The 7,974-nt window shown below is 37.4% G+C and overlaps 1 protein-coding gene across 1 annotated transcript in view; it reads right to left on the bottom strand.

Moving 5' to 3' along the window:
• LOC105529068 (glypican-5) overlaps positions 1-7,974 on the bottom strand; it is a gene marked incomplete at its 3' end in the record, with an annotated part of 368,759 nt that overhangs the window by 225,995 nt on the left and 134,790 nt on the right. The window lies entirely within an intron of this gene.

Below are 7,974 nucleotides of genomic sequence, written 5' to 3'. Positions count from 1 at the left end.
TACCAAGATCCATGGAAAATATAGACTTTAAAAGGTTTCTGATCATCAGAAACTTTTTTTGACAAAAAGCCATAAATGTACATGAATAAATAAGATGGAGGCTGCAATTAGTTCATTTATTTAGGATGTTAGGTTTCTTTGGCACTTGTTTCCATTTGGAATCATTCGGCTGACTGATCTGGGAGCACCTTTCTGAATTCGGATTATCCAACTGCTGAATTCTTCCCTTTTCAATACCATTTGCAATTTAATTGTTTTTAGCCAGAGCTTTAACAATAACATATATAAAATGAATATTCAGTATTTTTGTCAAAATCATATTAAACTCTTCACTCAAGTGTTAATTTTCTTAATCTGCCTTTTTTCATTTTTTTCCATTAAGGAGTTAATTGAGTTTCTTACAATCACTTGTTTAATTCCCATGCCAAATCATCAAATGCTCAGTAACTGCTTGACTAGATTTGAAAACTTCAGTCAGCTGGATCCCCAGAAAAACGTTTTTGTAACTAAATCATGTCACCACAAGTAACACATTTATTTAGTCTTATTAACAAAAAGATCTAAGAGACTCATGGAAACAATAACACAGAGTGTTTCAGCCACCATTCCCAATCTGAAAGCACAAGAAAACATCAAGTTGAATGACAAAATATAGTGAAACTGAGTAAAAGTGAAAAGTCAGATCCAAAGTATTCACCCTTTAAAGCTTTATCGCACATACCAGTTCCTATTCAGAGTACACTTCTCCCAGTTTCTATTCAAGCTGCTACTTTTGTATAAAGAACAAAAAGAAAGAGAAGGACATAAACACAGCTACTCTTTGAATAAGAACTGAGTATAAAGACATTTGTCTTCTATCTTTTTCTAGGATACCTAATACTTAATAATGGCACACTCTCTTCTGTTTGCTTCTGCAAGAGTGAAGAACAAGTTCCTAAAGGAGGCTAGGGCTACTTACAGCTTTCAAAATTTATACTAAAAAGTATCTTGCCTTTGTGAGTTTTAAAAGAGAGCTAGGGATTTTCTCTAACAGCCGGCTTTACCCCCAGTAGCTCAAAGAAAGTCATTAGGCTTGCACTGATTTTTATAGGGAAAAAAATCTTATCTTTGCTTTATTCACAATGACTTCTATAAAATCATTCTAGAATGATCTGGATAGCTACAGCTATTCAGTAAGTATCAAGGTCCCTTCAAGTAAAACAATGAACCACTATCTGTAAATCATTTCTGTGCAAACTTCAATACCGTAAAATAAGACCATACATACAATATGCTAACAATTACATTTAAGCTCTATATCAAATCATTACTCAAAGGTATTGTGAAGCTTACTTCAGTCAGACTACTCGTTCAGTATTATTCTTCAGAGCTGGAGCCAACAGTCACAGAAGAACTAGAGATAAATGTTTTAAAATGTCTCCCTAAATAGGTACAATGTGAGATAATTCAATATTGGCAGTAAAAAAGAGCAATTGTAATAAGTAGAATCCACCAAACCAGAATCTCTGAGAGATCTATCCATACCATGGTACCAAAGAAATATTGTTCAACCCTATCCTCAAAATAAGATTTCAAGCTAACATAATAAACAGAATTAAGAATATGGCCAAATTGGGGGGGGTGTATAGTCATACATTTTAAATATATTGATATAAATGAAATAAAATATTTGCTGCAAAGTTTACTTTTACTTAAGAAAAGCAATCTAAATATTCCAATATCTCGCTCCCTTGGTTATTCACATCATTTAGGGACAAATATAATCACAGTCTGCTTTGGGTTATAGCAAATTAAATGTAACTGGATTTCACAAACGCCGACATGCATGCTATTATTAAATAGGTTGAAAAGATATAAAAAGAGCATGCTAGCTCTTTACCACAGGAGTGGTGGGTAAAGCTAAAGGTGAAATCATTAGAGGAAAATGTTAGGACTTTTGTAGAATTTTTCAATTGTTAAAATGAAGGAGGCATATTATGCATCTACTACTCCAGCCCAAAATGTTCAAATACGGGTGTCAGAGGTCTTATAATAGAAGTCAAACCAGTTCTGGCTGAGGGAGGAAACTTGATTTATAGCATCTGCTGGTCATGGTGTAAATACTCTCACTATAGCTGATTTCAACCTATCAAGATGACATCAATCTGCTCACAAAATTCCTGATGACTTCCAGCAAGCTCGTGTAAGTCAGCTCTGGCAAACCACTGTCCAGGGATATCCAAACATGAGTGCATAACAGAATCACTGCTTAAGTGAATAATAATGATGATCTGTCACATTTGTTATATAAGATAAAGATCCTCTCCATGTATGCTGAAGTTTGCAGATGTTGAAGAAGGTTTGGTAAAATGGTGCAACTGTACAGCAATTCCTAAAACATTTTCATGTAACTAAAGACAAGGCAGAGACTGTTTTCAGAGAAAAGCTGCTGTGAGACACAGGCTATCTGAAGACTTGAGAGCTTAGCTTCCTATGATGTGTCCCCACGAAGGCCCCTAAATAGAATGAGAAAAAAAAAAAAAAGGACAACTTTCAAGTTCTGAATGACCCAGGTCAAGACTAGAGAGCCAGGAGCTGAAATCCCAGCTCAGACCCACTTGTGACTGAGACACATGAGGTCATAGCAGAAAACAAAAAAAAGTGAGGTGACAATGACCTTGTTCCACAGCCTAATGCTCCCAGGGGAAAATCCCCAGGACTCTTATGAGGAACCTGGACCACTATTTTACTACCAGTATGGGGAGAAAATCAGAATAAAGAATACATTTTTTAACATAAGGGGAAACTACCCTCTTCACCTTTCAGGTGCTATCTGTTATCTGTCTATAACACTAACAACGCCACTATTATTGTTTTATTAAAAACTAGCACTTACTGCATGATTACTTTTTCACAGGCACAATGGTAAACTACCTGATTTTTCCTTAAACACCCATATGAGGTATAGACTTTCAGTATTCCATTTTACAAATTTGAAACCTGAATCAAAGAGAGATAAATATCTTCCGAGCACAAAGCTGGAAACTGAGACAGCTGAAACTGAAATCTAGGTATCATTCCAAAGCTTGTAGCTTTAATGATTTTACTTTCTCTTCCTTATTTTCTAAGATAAATTTAATAAAATTGAGAAAATAAAAATATGGGGTATATATTTATGTTACTTTTTAAGTGATTTAAGTAAATTTTAAAATAGTTTTAAAGTAATTTTAACTAACATGAAGCTCTTAATTTTTAAGAAGGCAGCATATGGATGAATAAAATAAAAAAGTATGCAAGGTGTGCAAAAGATTAAAATATCAGTAACCAAAACAGAACATCTTATTCCAGAAGCCAAAAGTAGTTTTGCTCTCTGTGTGCTAATTATACTGACATTTCATCCCCAAAATATAAAATAATATCAGATTTTCTATATTCTCAAAACTCCAAGCATTGATATGACTTGGCTTTGTGTCCCCACTCGAATCTCATCTCGAACTGTAATACTGATGTGTCAAGGGACAGACCTAGTGGGAGGTGACAGGAACATGGGGGTGGTTTCCCACGTGCTGTTCTCATGATAGTAAGGCGGTTCTCATGCTCTCTGATGGTTTACAAGTGGCAGTTTCTCCTGTGTTCTCTCTCTCCTCTGCTGCCATGTAAGATGTGCATTTCTTCCCTTCTAACTGCCACCATGATTGTAAGTTTCCTGAGGCCTCCTAAGCCATGTGGAACTGTGAGTCCATTAAAGCTCTTTCCTTTATAAGTTACCCACTCTCAAGCAGTTCTTTATAACAGTGTAAGAATGAACTAATACAGAAAACTCGTACTGGGAGTGGGGCACTACTATAAAGATAACATGAAAATGTGGAAGCAACTTTGGAAGTGGGTAACGAGCAGAGGCTGGAACAGTTTGAGGGTTCAAAAGAAGACGGGAAGATGTGGGAACGTTTGGAACTTCCTAGAGACTTGTTGAATGGTATTGACCAATATGCTGATAATGATATGGACAATGAAGTCCAGGCTGAGGTGGTGTCAGATGGAGATGAGGAGCTTACTGAGAATTGGAGCAAAGGTCACTTTGCTATGCCTTAGCAAAAATCAACGAGTAAGATAATTTAGGATATCTGGCAGAAGAAATTTCTAAGCAGCAAAGCATCTAAGAGGTGACCTGGCTTTTTCTGAAAGCATACAGTCATATACATTCACAAAGAAATGACTGAAATTGTAACTTATGTTTAAAAGGGAAGCAGAGCATAAGAGTTTGGAAAATTTGCAGCCTGACCATGCAGTAGAAAAGAAAAACCCATTTTCTGGGGAGAAATTCAAGCCTGCTGGAGAAATTTGCATAAATAACAAGAAGTCAAATATTAAAAGACAAGACAATTGTCTTCAGGGAACTTCAGAGATCTTCACACCAGCCCCTCCTATCACAAGCCCAGAAGCTATGAGGGAAAAATTGTTTCATGGGTCGGGCCCAGGGCCTCAGTGCTCTTCACAGCCTTGGGACATGGTGCCCTGCATCCCAGTCCCTCCAGCTCCAGCTGTTACTAAAAGGGGACAGCATATGGCTCAGGTCATTCTTTCAGAGAGTGGAAGCCCCAGGTCTTGGTGGCTTGCATATGGTGCTGGGCTAGTGGGTGTGCAGAAGGTAAGAGTTGAGCTTTAGGAGCCTCTGCCTAGATTTCAGAGGATATATGGAAATGCCTGGATGCCCAGGAAGGAGTCTGCTGCAGGGGCAGAGCCCTCATGAAGAACTTCTACTAGGGCAGTGCAGAGGGGAAATGTGGGGTTGGAGCCCCTACACAGAGTCCCTAGTGGGGTTCTGCCTAGTGGAGCTGTAAGAGGCCCACTGTCCTCCAGACCCCCGAATAGCAGATCCACCAACAGCTTACACCATGAGCCTGGAAAAGTCATAGGCACTCAACGCCAGCTGTGAAATCAGCTGTGGGGGCTGTGCCCACCAGAGCCACAAGGGTAGAGCTACCCAAGGCCAAGGGAGCCCAAGCTTTGCATCAGTGTGTCCTGGACGTGAGACACGGAGTCAAAGGAGATCATTCTGGAGCTTTAAGATTTAATGACTGCCCTGCTGAGTTTTGGACTTGCATAAGGCCTGTGGCCACTTTGCTTTGGCCAATTTCTCTCATTTGGAACGGGAACATTTACCCAATGCCTGTATCCTCATTGTATCTTGGAAGTAACTAACTTGTTTTTTTTTATTTTACAGGCTCATAGTTGGAAGGGAGTTGCTTTGTCTAAGATGAGACTCTGGACTTGGACTTCTGAGTTAATGCTGGAATGAGTTATAGCTTTGCAGGACTATTGAAAAGGCATGATTGGTTTTGAAATGTGAAAAGGATGTGTGATTTAGGAAGGGCCAGGGGCAGAATGATGTGGTTTGGTTCTGTGTCCCCACCCAAATCTCATCTCAAATTGTAATTCCCACATGTTGAGGGAGAGGCCTCGTGGGAGGTGATTGGCTCATGGGGGCAGTTTCCCCCATGCTGTTCTTGTTATAGTGAGGGAACTCTCATGACATCTGATGACTTAACAGTGTCAATTTCCTCTGTGCGGTCTCTCTCCTGCTGCCCTTAAGACCTGCTTTGCTTCCCCTTCGCCTTCCACCATGATTGTAAGTTTCCCAAGGCTTCCCTAGACATGTGGAACTGTGAATCGATTACATCTCTTTTATTCATAAATTACTCAGTCTCAGGCAGTTCTTTATAACAGTGTGAGAGTGGACTAATACAAGCGTCAAGCAAAGCAAAACAGCTCTGAAAATGACAAGTGTCATAGCCGCTGACGTAGAGACTTGTATTTCTTTGACAAGTCCCTCCATCCCTTTAGAAAGGCAAAATACCTTGTCCATCACATAAAGCTAAGATAAAGGCAAAAATTAAATATAAGTTCTGGGCTCAAAATATTCTAATCTAGCTCTCCCTAACCAGTTTTTGAGACAGTATTACACTTCTGATACCTGTTTTTTCTTATCGTGGAAGAAATAAGTGCTTCCTTCTCTGCATTTCAACAGACCAGTACTCATACACGAGGCTATGATTGCCTCTTGTCTCATCACCCTTCCCTCCCAGGAAGGGGAAAGCTTCTTCTACTCAGAGTAAATGAAATTCATCTTTCAGTTCCAAGTATCTAGCATAGCGTATTTCTCAGGAGTTTAATAAATGTTGGAAGAACTAACAAGTTGTGAAACAGTTGTAAAAGATGCAGCAATGTATTTCACATATCTATTAAAATCTTCTCTCCTTCTGTCCCTACCAATTTCTTCCTTTAAATGACCAAATTCAGATCGTATCTGGAACCTCTAAACTAAAATTTTGAAAGAACTATACCTTTTGATGTTACCTGGGGAGAAATTTTTCCAACCCACTTTTCCATTTTATCCTTATCATGTCCTCAACTCCCAAAATTCTCAACTACTTAACTCCCCTGCAGAATACTCTATTTCTTACTAAATAAATTCAACTTTTGACATCTGTAGTGGTAGAGGACAAATGTTCAGTGTTCCACTTCTGATCCCCAGAATAATTCAGGATCTTTTTTTGTAATAAAATTGTAAACTATACATTCATATTATTTACTTTCCTTTACCTAATCACTGACTGGAAGGCCACTTTTATGATAACTGCTAAGCGCAACATTATTGTTAGAAAAACACTACAGTAATTGCAGTGAAGTGAAAAATGAATCCAGAGCTCTACATATATTAAATCAAAAGAAACACATATATTAAGAAGAAATTCAGACAATACCAACTGAATGATTGGATTTCTGGGCAGACAACATGCACTTACTTCTTTCATCACTACTGACCAGTTTATCCCGTATCTCTGTAGAAATGTCAGAAAGAGGTGGTATATTAAAAGTAAAAAAATTAACACTCAAGTCCCCAGTTCTGTAATAACCACAATTTCAAGAAATCAGGCAGAAACCTAGCTGGTTTCAGAAGCATAAATTTTGCTGGTGCTAATATTGAATATAATTAATCACTGCATAAGCTCCTAATGAAATATGTAACCTAAGCAATGGTATATACCACCAATGGATTTCAATATTCAGTACCAGATAGCATTTAAAATTCAGTAAGGCATATAAGATCTTGTCACATAAACATCTTCCTTTAAAATTTTTATTGATTACAGAATTTATTAAATCTTTCAGGATGCTCTAAAAAATTTTTCACTGACAGACTATTAATAACATTTCTGGGGGCGGGGAAAGTAAGATTCCTCTAAATTTATGGACTTTCTACTTCCAAGTGAAAATTACGTAGTTCCTTTGTATAGAGGAACAAGCTGTACACATACTACAAGGGGAAGGAAAGAAGAATACAAAATCAAAAAGACATTGTGTCTATAAATATTAATACATATGTTTCTGACACTCAGTGTACTGTGCTACAGGAACTTCAATATCAACATTTGCATACATGACTTTAACTTGACAGCAACAGTGAAATTATATCTTTTCATCAGTAACACAAGAGGGAATATTTTAAAAGATAAATATATAATGCGGTAGCCTTGCATGTAATTTCAATTGTGCTGACCTTTATAAAGAAAATGGGAAGAGGAATTTAATGAAAAAATATTCATTTCAAATTTCATTCTTACAAAGTACAGGATACCACAGAAAGCAAATGCCTTGGGAAAGGGTGAATTGTGTTCTCTCCTCTATAACTTGAGAGTGGCCCTCAGCTCCTATCAGCCAGGGGCAGCTGAAAGCAAGCAAAGTAACCCAAAGAAAATAAGCCACTAACCAGTACATGAACAGAATATAAATAATGCTGTTTCTCCTTGAAAAATAAGGTAGATGTACATATCTGGATATCTAGTTTGGTAGTAGGCAGTGGAAATTTATTTTTCATTAATAATCTAAATTTAAAATATATATATATAGTTAAGTAGCTTCATTAGTTGAAATGAAATTTTGATATCTTAATGTTGTGACTGCATCATATCAATCAAAAAATAACACTACACT

Source organism: Mandrillus leucophaeus, unplaced genomic scaffold, assembly GCF_000951045.1.
Source record: "Mandrillus leucophaeus isolate KB7577 unplaced genomic scaffold, Mleu.le_1.0 Scaffold746, whole genome shotgun sequence".
Classification (NCBI taxonomy): domain Eukaryota; kingdom Metazoa; phylum Chordata; class Mammalia; order Primates; family Cercopithecidae; genus Mandrillus; species Mandrillus leucophaeus.
Note: the sequence above shows the minus strand (reverse complement) of the source record. Positions and strands in the feature narration are given on the sequence as shown.